This window comes from Petaurus breviceps, unplaced genomic scaffold (genome assembly GCF_028583685.1).
Source record: "Petaurus breviceps papuanus isolate PSGF00001 unplaced genomic scaffold, PetGlider_PUasm1.0 90994, whole genome shotgun sequence".
NCBI classification, from domain to species: Eukaryota; Metazoa; Chordata; class Mammalia; order Diprotodontia; family Petauridae; genus Petaurus; species Petaurus breviceps.
The window spans coordinates 6570110-6582387 of NW_027187393.1; the positions used below are offsets into that span (position 1 = coordinate 6570110).

At 41.4% G+C, this 12278-nt stretch overlaps 1 protein-coding gene and 1 pseudogene across 1 annotated transcript in view; both read left to right on the forward strand.

The window, feature by feature from the left end:
* ACSS2 (acyl-CoA synthetase short chain family member 2) overlaps positions 1 to 12278 on the forward strand; it is a 139764-nt gene that overhangs the window by 88153 nt on the left and 39333 nt on the right. The window lies entirely within an intron of this gene.
* On the forward strand, positions 1030 to 2076 carry LOC138153432 (farnesyl pyrophosphate synthase pseudogene; annotated as a pseudogene).

The window sequence follows — 12278 nt, forward strand, 5'->3', positions numbered from 1 at the left end:
CTAATTCAAATTTATAAAAATAAGCACTGTTCCCCAATGGTCAAAGGGAGTTAAAAAAGAGGAGTTAATAAAGAGGAGTTGTAAGAGGAAGAAATTTAAGTTATCAAAAGTCATAAGAAAAATTGCTCTAAATCATTAATAATCAGAGAAAAATCTCACACATATCAGATTGGCAAAGTTGACCAAAAAAAAGGAAAATGACAAATGCTGGAGGGGCTATGAGAAAACAAGTATGTAATGCATTGTTGGTAGAATTATGAACCAGTACAATTATTCTGGAAAGCAATTTGGAATTATGACCCAGAAGTTAATAAACCCTTTGATACAGAGATATCATTACTAGGTCTTTACCCTTAAGGGATCAGAGAAATAGGAAAAGGACCTACATGTAAACCTTAAAAAAATATATATATATATATGAGTGTGTATGTGTGTGTGTGTAAGTTCTTTGGAAACTGAAGGAATGCCTATCAATTAGAGAATGGCTGAGCAAGTATATATAATATATATTATATTATATATTAATATATAATGTATATATAATAATATATATGAATATTATAGAATAGTATTGTGCTGTAAGAAATGATGAAAGGGACAGTTTCAGAGAAACCTGGGAAAACTTGTATAAATTGATGCAGAATGGGGTAAGTAGAGTCAGGAAAACAAGTTATACAAAGACAATGACAATTATATTATAAAGACAAACAACTTTAAAAGAGGAACTCTGATCAACACACTGACCAACCACAATTCCAGAGGACTTATGATGAAACATGCTATCTTCTTCCCAATAGATAATGGACTCAGAGTACAGATTAGGACATATTTTTCAGGACATGGCTAATTCAGGAATTTTTTGCTTGACAATACAGGTTTGTATCAGGTTTGTTTTTTTTTTCCCTTGCTTTCTCAATGTGGGGTTGGAGGACAGAAAAGAGAGATAATTTGAAAATAAAATATACTTTTAAAATATAATGTAATCCCCTCACTCCCCAGAGAAGGCTGTGGCTACATCTAGGTACCAGAATGAACAGAGACCAGAAAGCAGTTTTTGCCCAAGAGAAGCAAGACTTTGTCCAGCATTTCTCCCAGATTGTAAAGACCCTGACAGAAGATGGGATGGGGCATCCTGAGGCGGGAGATGCCATAATCAGGCTTAAGGAGGTCCTAGAGTACAATGCCCTTGGGGGAAAATACAGGCAAGACTTGTCAATGCTCATGGTATTCCAAGAGCTGGTAGAACCCAAAAAGCAGGATGCTGACAGTCTACAGAGAGCACTAGCAGTGGGCTGGTGTGTTTCTTCATAGTAACAGATGACATCACGAATGCATTTCATGATTGCACCAGGGACATCCATGCTAGGATAAGAAGCCTGGAATTGACTTGGATGCCATCAATGATGTCATGTTGTTAGAAGCCTGTATCTTCCACCTTCTAAAGGATTATTGCCATGAGCAGCCCTGTTACCTGATCCTCATCGAACTCTTTCTACAAAACACTTACCAGGATGAGATTGGCCAAACCCTGTATCTTATCACAGACCATTGGGTAAGACAAGGTTGATCTTACCCAATTCACTGAGCAGAGATATAAGACCATTTTCAAATACAAGATGGCTTTTTACTCCTTCTACTTACCATTTCCAGCTGCTATGTTCATGGCAGGCATAGATGGGTAGAAAGAACACGCCAATGCCAAGAACATCCTTTTGGAGATTGGGGAGTTTTTTTAAATTCAGGATGATTACCTTGACTGTTTTGGTGGTCCCAGTATGATTGTCAAGATTGGTACTGACATCCAGGACAACACATGCAGCTGGCTGGTGTGAAGTGCCTTCAGCTGGCATCATCTGAGCAAAGAAAGATGTTGGAAAAGAGTTATGGACAGAAATATCCAGAGAAGGTTGCTAAAGTGAAGGAACTGTATGAGAAATTTGAATTGCTTGCTAATTTCACCAAGTTTGAGGTAGAAAGTTATAGTGGACTGATGGGGCTCATTGAGAAGCATTCATCCCTTCTTCCCCCATCTATCTTCTGGAAATGGAAAAGAAGATCTACAAACCTCAGAAGTAGTCAAGGAGATGGACATAAGAAGGGGGGCTGGGAGGGAAGGGCACTATGTGTGGAGCTGGGAAAGGATGTACTCTCAATAAATTATGGCTCTTGAAAAATATACATAATGTAAACTCATTGAGTAGAAATTGTTTTATTTATTTTGTGTCCCCAGAGCTTAGAAGAATGCCAAATACATATCTAATACTTAATAAATGCTTGTTGAAGGCACTTTTCAGATCAAAGTTATCAATAGTCATATGAAAAAAATGCTCTAAATCACTACTAATTAGGGAAATGCAAATTAAAGCAACTGAAGTTCTACCTTGTACCCATCCTATTGTTGAAGTTTAAGGTTTTAGAGGTGCTTGAGGACCCAAAATATTAACACACTGGGTCCTGCTGAAATGAATTTGACTCAATCTTCTCTCAGCCAAAGTAAAGCAAAGTTTATTAAAGATTCCCATAATGGATAGATTCTTAAGAAGGCTAAGTATTTGTGAAGCTTGTATTATTGACAAGTGGGGCAGAATAATCTGGACACAGTGAGTTTGTGCTAGATTAATTTCAGTCCCTTCATAGAGGCAAGATGGATCTTAAATAGAGAAAGATTGTGGGAGGATTTAGGGGTGGTCTAGAGGAGGAGTTTGTGGAGATACATTGGTAATAAACTTTAAAGATCCCCTTGTATTGGCTTGGTTTTCAGGTTAAGTATTAAAACCCAGAGCTTGTGAATCCTACTTGTGGGATGGACTTACTGACATGAAGAGAGGGGGCTGAACTGGGAGGAGCTGGTGCCATGGATTTAGAGGGAGGCCCAAGCAGAGAGAGGCCAGAAAAACTTCTGGAAGCCAGCATCTGGAGGCTGCTACTGAAGAGGTACAGGCTCTGGGAACCCCCCTTGAACTCTGATTAAATCATCCCATTTGATGAAACATTTTCATGAGGCCATAAGCCTTACTTTGTGGCTAGGCCCAAACCTCTGTTACTAGACTTCCTACCCTTGAGCCAATCAAAATATCAATCCACCCTTGAACTGGCCTAGCCCACCATTGTCTGTAGTCTCCAGGTAGCCTCCAGCAACTTCCCACCTTTAATCACTCATTGACCCTCCCCAAACTCTTCCTCTAGACCACCCCTAGATTACTCCCACAACCTCTATATAGAAGACCCCATCTTGTCTCCCTGTGGGGAAGGGTGCCATAGAATGACCTAACACAGACTTAACTGTGTCTGATACAAGTGAACTTTTAATAAACTTTATTTTTCTTTGGCTCAAAAGATTTGAGTTAAATTCATTCTGCAGGAGCCGGTGTGTTGGTATTTGGGGGTCTCCAGAGCAACCCTAACCCTCTTTATGGGTAACCTCTTCATTTTTATGGTTCCCTGATACTGGAAACACTGCTAATCTCAAGCTCTTCTCCAGTTCTTCTCCAGCCAGGACAGGAAGGTATGTAAGCCTCTCTCTCCCTAGCACTTTGGAAGTGCAGTTTTTTGTTTTGTGGTTTTTTTGGGGGGGTGGGGTGGGGCCTGACCTCTCAGGTCCCATTAGGTCAGACAGCTAGGAGGCTGTTTCGTGCTCAGCCTGACCTCAGGTTCTCGGTCCTGTCTGTTTATTTTGGAGAACATGGACATGTGCACAGCTTCTGAAGAATGGAGGACAAGGACAGACTCCCCATCTGGAAGTATAAGCCAGATTTTTTTCAATTCTCTTGGCACTAGGAAACTGGGAAAACTTCAGGTACTTGTGAGGGATAATTTGCAGTGAATTTTCCCCATTCTGAAAAATCAAATCTAGAATGGCTTCAGCATCCACTAAACCTAAGTTTAGAAGTCACCTGACATTGCAGGAATCTTCGACTTAGAGCAAAGGAGACCCTCCCCAGTGCCACCTCAGCACAAGATATGCCAAATAAGGACAGAAGTGCTTTCTTAAACGTACATTGGGTGATCTGTTTCCTTGTTCCAGTACTTGAGGTAGATTGCCAAGTTTAGTTTGTACACCTAACTTCCAGTCAAATGGAAGAAGAGGGTCAGGAGGGAGGGTGGGGGAGAATTCTACATTAGGGCTGTATAACTTCACCATTTCCTTTTGTAAATTGCTTCTCCTCCCTGACCATTTGTCAGGAGGGTGGCCCTTTCTTGAGATCATAAATAAACCATTCTTTTCTGCTTCCTACCTTGAGAAACTTCTGAGTATTGTTTGGGTGAGGATTTCTGCTGCTCACAGTTTTGGGGGCTCACCGAGAGGGTCTTATAAGAATTTTTTTTTTTGCTTTTTGGAGGGCAATTGGGGTTAAATGACTTGCCCAAGGTCACACGGCTAGTTTTTTTTGTTAAGTGTCTGAATCCATATTTGAACTCAGGTCCTCCTGACTCCAGGGCTGGTGCTCTATTCACTGCGTCACACACCTAGCTGCCCCCCCATAAGGACCAGGCACCCACCGAGGTTTCTTGGAGGTCCTTGGAATTGGTCTGTTAGATCTGACTCCGATAGGGTAATGCCTTAAATGGAGGTACTCTGTAGGAAGCAGAAATTCTGGTTTTGCTAGTGAAGACAGCTGTTAGCTGGCAGGGATCACACAAGTTTGTGTACACAAACCCAGGTAAGCAAGTCCCTGGGTGATCCAGAGGTGGGGGACAGTCTAAGCAGTTTGAGTCTGTAAGACTTCTCCTGCCAGGGGTGCCAGGGGTGGGGGACACTCTAATTTGAGTCTTTAAGATTTCTCCTGTCCGGGAAAGAGTTAGCTAGGCCTAAGAGATCCTGATAAGATTAAAACTATGGGTAAAAAGAAATCTAAAATAGCAGTCCAAAATACCTTCCTAACATTCCAAGAGATAGTCCTCTTGGAGATACACTAACTAATTGGGATAATTTACCAAAATGCAAGGGAAAAGACCAAAGGAAGATGATAAAATACTGTTGCCTCATTTGGACTGGCACCCCTCTGGGAGTAGGAGTATCTTGGCCAAAATAAGGCTCCTCTGAAGATTGGGTGTGCAAACAACTAAATTTGTATATGAATTCTAAGGAGCCTTTAACCCCAAATTGAATATGTCCTGAGGTGGTAGAACAAATTCCCTCTAAAGAAGGGGGAGGAGCCCAAAGGGAAACTGAAGCACAAGAACTGAGGCCTCATCCCAGGGACCTGGACCCCCTTTTTTCTCTACCCCAGTCCTAAATTCCTTTATCACAGGGACAGGGACTTCCTGGCCGAGCCTCAACTCCTCCTTTCCTGCCCTCCTTGCCCTCTGTAAGGGGTGAGGACTCAATGGACTTAATGGCTGTGTCTGACACACCCATACACCTCTCCAGAGTGAATTGAAACAGTTGATAAAAGATAAAGTTTTCCTCTCCCTAGGAGAAGCTGCTAAAACTTTCCCTTTTAGGAAAGTCCTGCTGGCCCACCAGATAGGTTATGTGAATGCCCCCCCCCCCCTTAAGCAGCACTGAAATTAGAACTTTTTTTTTTCTTAAGCAATTGGGATTAAGTAACTTGCTCAAGGTTACAATGCCAGGTGTTTCTGGGTGGGTGCTAAGTGTCTGAACCCGGATTCGATCCCAGGTCATCCAGACTCTGGACTTTTAAGAAAGAAATGAAGCAGTCATTGAGGACCCTCAGGGGTCAATGATCAGGTTAATCAGTTTTTAGGACCCAATTTGTATACTTAGGGGGAAATTATTATCAATCTTGGATATATATTATTTACTGGGGAAGAGAGGAGAAAAATTAGGTGGGCCAATATGCAGGCTTGGAATGAATCCCAGCCTATGGCTCAAGGGGGTCCAAGTGGGGAGGAAAATTTTCTCTCTTGAGACCACTGGATCACAATAACCTCATACATAGAGGGCACCTACAAGATCTTAGAAACATGGTGATCCAGGGAATTCAGAATGCAGTGCCTAAGAACCAGAATTAAAAAAAAAAGTACAGGAAATACAGCAGGTCAAAGATGAGGCCCAATATACCTTTCTTGATAGATTGAAAGAAAATATCAGAAAATTTTCTGGTCTAAATTTAGATGATCCTATGGCCCAAGCGTGGTTCATTTTATCAATTATGTATAGATTTTGTAATATTCAATCTTACTGTGAATTTTCTGAAGTTTCTAGATGGGACTCTGGGATTAGGGAACTTCAGGCAGATTGCCTAAAGAGTCATTCCACTTGTCACAGATCAGATTAAGAAGAGAATTTCACCATTCCCCACGGGGGGGGGGGGGGGGGGGAGAGGAGGGGCAGCAGTTACTTCTTTAGCCTCTGAAGAAGTCTTACTGAGAAATTAGTCTCCAAACTGGCCTTTAAAGTTGGTAAAATTGATTTCCAGTAATTGGTTTTTAGTACAAATTTGGAAATTAGAATGGGAATTGTGGTAAATCTTTGTGGTATATTGCCATTCAATGAGAGTTAATTGATGTTGAAGTAGGGGGGTTTGGGGACTACACTGCATGCTTGGATGCTTTGTCCAATAAGGTCCCCACTTTTCATCTTTATGGCAGAGTTTGGTAATCAACGGAAAGTTAGGCATAATGCAAATCTTTATTCCCCTTAACATGAGGATAAATTTAAACTTTTTAAAGAAAGGAAATGCTTTTAGAAAAGATATTTTGCAGAAGAGATCTTGCTGTTTTAATCTGAATTTGTGGTTATTGCATGGAATAGTCAAAGCTAACATTTGCAATTTAACGGATAAGGAAAAGATTTAGATTCTTGAAGTATCTCACTCTTCCAGAATGAGTATAATTAGGGAAGAGTTTGTGAGGTTTAGCCTCTAACCTCTTTGCTTTCTTTAAGCAGAACAGTTATGTTAGCAAAAGAATAATAACTTATGAGCTATCTTGTTTTATGGTTAAAAATGTAAAGGAAAGCTGAATAATCTCAACAATGGATTTGAGAGATTTGGAAGGATAAATAAAGGTTTGATTAGAAATATGGAAGGCAGATAAGAAGGTTTGGGGACAAATGGGGATTTATCCAAGCCCCTCCTGTCTCTAGATAGTGACCTGGATACCTTTGTATCAGATGGTTTAAGTATGTTGAGAAGAGTGTGAGGAAGTATTTAGGAAGGCAGAAAGATTTGTAACTTGATTTTATAATTAATAGCTCAATCATATTTGAGAAGGCAAGGAAATAAGGATACAAATGTAATATTGAATCATCCCATGGACTGAGATTGGGATTATAAAGTTATTGTAGAAAAATTATATCTGTGTATATGAGTGGAATGGGGTCCCAGTATATTTCAAAGTGTAATTGGGTATTAATACAATTGACTAAATTAATTGTTGGGATTAAATCAGAGACATTTTTAGTTGAGAGAAAAGAAATTTTAGTGTGAGTTCAGATTAAGCATAGTCTCAAGAAGATAGGGAAGCTTGGGAAGTAGATGAAAATCTATTAGAGCAATAATTTATAATCCTGATGGGAGATTTGATTTTTGTGAACAAGAATAAATGTAGAAATGAATACAGGTTATTTGACGCTCACTTTAGAGATGTTCCTTAACCAATGTGAGATTATAATCATATCTTAAACGGATTGTTGGAGCTTGTTATTTAAGATTTGATGGGACTGTTCCTCTGAGTCTAACTCCAAGTATGGATATTAAGAAAAGCTATCCAAGCTATCTGAGCCACTGATCCATGGTGCCAGACCCTGTGAAGTACAGGGATGGAAGGCCTGGGAAATATGGGTATGGAAGGTCAGGAGATTGACGGTTCTGCATGAGCTGAGGTAGGATTCTCTTGATTCTTGGAATTCAACCTGGCAGACTTTGAGCTTGGCTCAATGCAGACTGCAGCCTGGTATACATTTTACCTGGAATTGACATTCTGAAGTTTTCATTACAATCTCATCCCTATTCTTGGTGGCAAATTTCAATAATTAAAAGTTTTGAAAACACAACAACAAATCTATTAAGTACTTAATTCTGGAACATCTCAAGTTACTATTAAGATAAAGCTATTAGGCTTAGGGTTTAGTACATGTATTCCTGTATAAATCAGAATCCTTTGGTTCATTGTAATAGTATAAGGACAAATAGATGGAGGGTTTGTGGGAATATTATTATGGTATTTAGTTAGTATCATACTTGTCTCAACTTTGTTACAACTGGTCAATGTTAAAAGAAGAATAATCTTTGTACTACTTGGTAAAAATTTTAATTGTTTTAATTGTGAGCTTAATGTAAATTCCTTAGTGAAATCCCATCCTCCTGGTGGAGGAATTAATAATGGATTAATACAAAATATAGGAAACTGGTTTTAATATGTGATCATGACAATTGACCAAGACTACAATTTTAATTTTGTAATAATGATAAGGGTTTTGGAATGGTCATTTAAATTGGTTCCAAGGTTCCTTTTGTAGGTAAATGAATGAAAGAAGGGCGAAGAAAGAGAAGCTGGGATGCAGGACTGAAGATGGATAACCCTAAGCCACCAGAGGACTTCCTCAGATCCAGATGTAGTGCATAAATGCAGCGAGACAGAAGATGCCCGAGATTAAAATTGGAAGTGGATTTTATTACCGAAGGACTGCCAGGGTCACATACCCAAATCAGACAGTAACCTGGCATGAACAATATGCCGGTTTTTATAGAGATTACAATAGTCAGGTTATGTAAGCTGAAACTACAATGAGTGATTGGTCAGTGTATATTTGAATTTTCCCGCTTTCCTATGCTGAGGTTTAGGGAACCCAGAATGTGGAGATGGGGTAGGGAGGGGGGTGGGGGGGGGCAAGGAAGAATGGAGCAAGGATTTTACCCTAGGCTGAAAACCCCATCCAGATCAATTAGGAGAGGGAAGGGAGGAGTAAGTTATGCTAAAATGCCTGTTTACAGATCAATTAAGGGAAGGGAAGGTGGGGTTGTGCCCTACACCCTACAGCAGTGTGAGAAGAGACGTTTGGACTTTGAAAGGACAATTATTTGTTATTATTTTCTTTTGAATCTCTGTATCTGCACTCATAAAGGGGACTGTCACCCTTGTATGTTGTCAATGCAATAAGGGTAATTAGAATTAAGAAAACTGCTGATACTTCAAAAGGTATAAAAGAACAGGAGGGAATTGTGAGAGATAAGGGGAATTATCCCTTGAGTTTTTGAGGTACAGGCTTTGGGAACCCCCCTTGAACTCTGATTAAATCATCCCATTTGATGAAACATTCGCTTGAGGCCAGGTCTTCTCAACACTGGAGCCGGTGCTCTTACTTGCTGTGCTACCTGGCGGCCCCCAAACCTCTGTTACTAGACTTACTACCCTTGAGCCTATCAAAATATCAATCCACCCTTGAACCAGCCTAGCCCACCATTGTCTGTAGTCTCCAGGTAGCCTCCAGCAACTTCCCACCTTTAATCACTCATTGACCCTCCCCAAACTCCTCCTCTAGACCACTCCTAGATTATTCCCACAACCTCTATATATAAGACCCCATCTTGTCTCCCTGTGGGGAAAGATGCCATAGAATGACCTAACACAGACTTAACTGTGTCTGATACAAGTGAACTTTTAATAAACCTTATTTTTCTTGGCTGAAAAGATTTGAGTCGAATTCATTCTGCAGGAGCCGGTGTGTTGGTATTTTGGGGTCTCCAGAGCAACCCTAACCTTTATGGGTAACCTCTTCATTTTTATGGTTCCCTGATACTGGAAACACTGCTAATCTCAAGCTCTTCTCCAGTTCTTCTCCAGCCAGGACTGGAAGGTATGTAAGCCTCTCTCTCCCTAGCACTTTGGAAGTGCAGTTTTTTGTTTTGTGTGTTTTTTTTGGGGAGGGGGGGCTGACCTCTCAGGTCTCATTAGGTCAGACAGCTAGAATTCGTGCTCAGCCTGACCTCAGGTTCTCGGTCCTGTCTGTTTATTTTGGAGAACATGGACATGTGCACAGCTTCTGAAGAATGGAGGACAAGGACAGACTCCCCATCTGGAAGTATAAGTCAGATTTTTTTTCAATTCTCTTGGCACTAGGAAACTGGGAAAACTTCAGGTACTTGTGAGGGATAATTTGCAGTGAATTTTCCCCATTCTGAAAAATCAAATCTAGAGTGGCTTCAGCATCCACTAAACCTAAGTTTAAAAGTCACCTGACATTGCAGGAATCTTCGACTTAGAGCAAAGGAGACCCTCCCCAGTGCCACCTCAGCACAAGGTATGCCAAATAAGGACAGAAGTGCTTTCTTAAACGTACATTGGGTGATCTGTTTCCTTGTTCCAGTACTTGAGGTAGATTGCCAAGTTTAGTTTGTACACCTAACTTCCAGTCAAATGGAAGAAGAGGGTCAGGAGAGGGGGTGGGGGAGAATTCTACATTAGGGCTGTATAACTTCACCATTTCCTTTTGTAAATTGCTTCTCCTCCCTGACCATTTGTCAGGAGGGTGGCCCTTTCTTGAGATCATAAATAAACCGTTCTTTTTTGCTTCCTACCTTGAGAAACCTCTGAGTATTGTTTGGGTAAGGATTTCTGTTGCACACAGTTTTGGGGGTGCACACATACTTTTTTGTGTTTTTTTTGTTTGTTTTTTGAGGCTTACTCTCAAACCTTCCTTTATGGAGAAAGGGACTTCGAGGTCCTATGCCTGTAGCTCCCAAAAGTTTGCCTTTGGGTTGTCTTTTACAACATTGGAAAAAATTTAGTTTCTCTGGAGCCTTTAAAAAGGAAAAGTTGGTGTATTTTTTGCAACACTGTTTGGCCTAGATATGGCCTAGAAGACCCTGAATCATGGCTTGTTTTGGGGACTTTAAAAGATAATAGTCTCTTGCAGTTAGAATCATACTGTTGCAGAGAAGGAAGATGGATAGAAGTTTCCTACTTAATGGCTTTTGTTGAACTTTCTCAGAACAAGGTTCTCAGGAAAGACTGAGATGCTTGATGCTAGAGCCCCTACACAGAGGGGCAATGGGACCAATTAAATGACCCCTTTCCCATAGCTTCAGACCCAGCCCCTCCTCCCTCAGCAACTGCTGCTCAGGTCATTGAAGCAGCTCTCCCAGCTCCTTCTGCTGCACCCCAACCCTTTTCCCCTTGGTTCCCCTTCCCTTTTCCTCTAGCCCAACACCTCTCATTTCCTGCCTCCTACACCATCCATATCTCCTACCCTGCATCTCCCAGCATGACCCTCCCCCCTCAGGGACTTCTGCTCAGGTCCCAGCCACTGGTTTTGCTGAAGTTCCTCCCTCTGTGGCCCCTTCCCCTGAGGCAACACCCACTCAGGCCTCAGGCCCTACCCCCTAGGCAGTCATAGAGGTATTTCCTCTTCTGACCCCTTCCCCTTCTCAGGTGCTGACTGACCTTCCCCCTTGCCAGCCGGATCCCCCAGTCTTAGAGTCTGATCCAGTTCAGCCAGAACCCTCCAGTCACTCTCACAGGAAGTGGGACTTCCAATCTCCCTACCCAAGCCTCTGTACCCATACTGCCTTCAGGGCATTTTTCCTTAAGGGAAGCAGCTCTCTCCTCAGGTGGGACAATTAGAGTGCATGTCCCACTCTCCATTTTGGATCTCAATCAAATTAAAGAAAAGTTGGGTACGTTCTCCGAAAACCCAACCAAGTTTACTGAAGGCTTTGGAGACTTGTCCCTGCAATTTGAGCTTTCTTGAGGTGAGTTGCACATCCTCTTCTCTACCTTCTGTTCCACTGAGGAGAAAAGGAGAGTCTGGGAACAAGCTAAAAATTTTGGGGATCATTTGGCTAGCAATGATGCCAGAAAATACCCCCCAGGAACAGCTGCTGTTTCCACTAGTGACCCAGGATGGGATTATTAAATCAGGGAGAATAAGGAGAGAGACCATATGGTACTTTGCCTGTTATAAGGCCTAAGAACTGCATTTCAAAAGCAAGTAAATTATCAGAAAGTTAGAGAAATTTCTTAGACAAATCAAGAAATCCCTGCCGTTTTCCTAGATAGACTGGTAGAAGCTATTAAAAGATATACAAATTTAGATCCTATAGAAGGGGCAGCAACCCTTAACATGCATTTCATTAGTCAGTCTGCCCCAACTATTCGGAGGAAACTGCAGAAATTGGCAATGGGACCCCCAAACACCTCAGGCCCAATTACTAGAGATGACCTTTGGAGTTTTTAATAACAGGGACATGGTTGCAGCAGAGGAGAAAGAACGAAGGGAATGAACCAGAGACAGAGAACATGCTAGATTCTTGGCTGCTGCCAAGGCCAGGAAAAGCCCCTTTGGGGGATCCCCTTGGAGGAAGCCCAGTCAT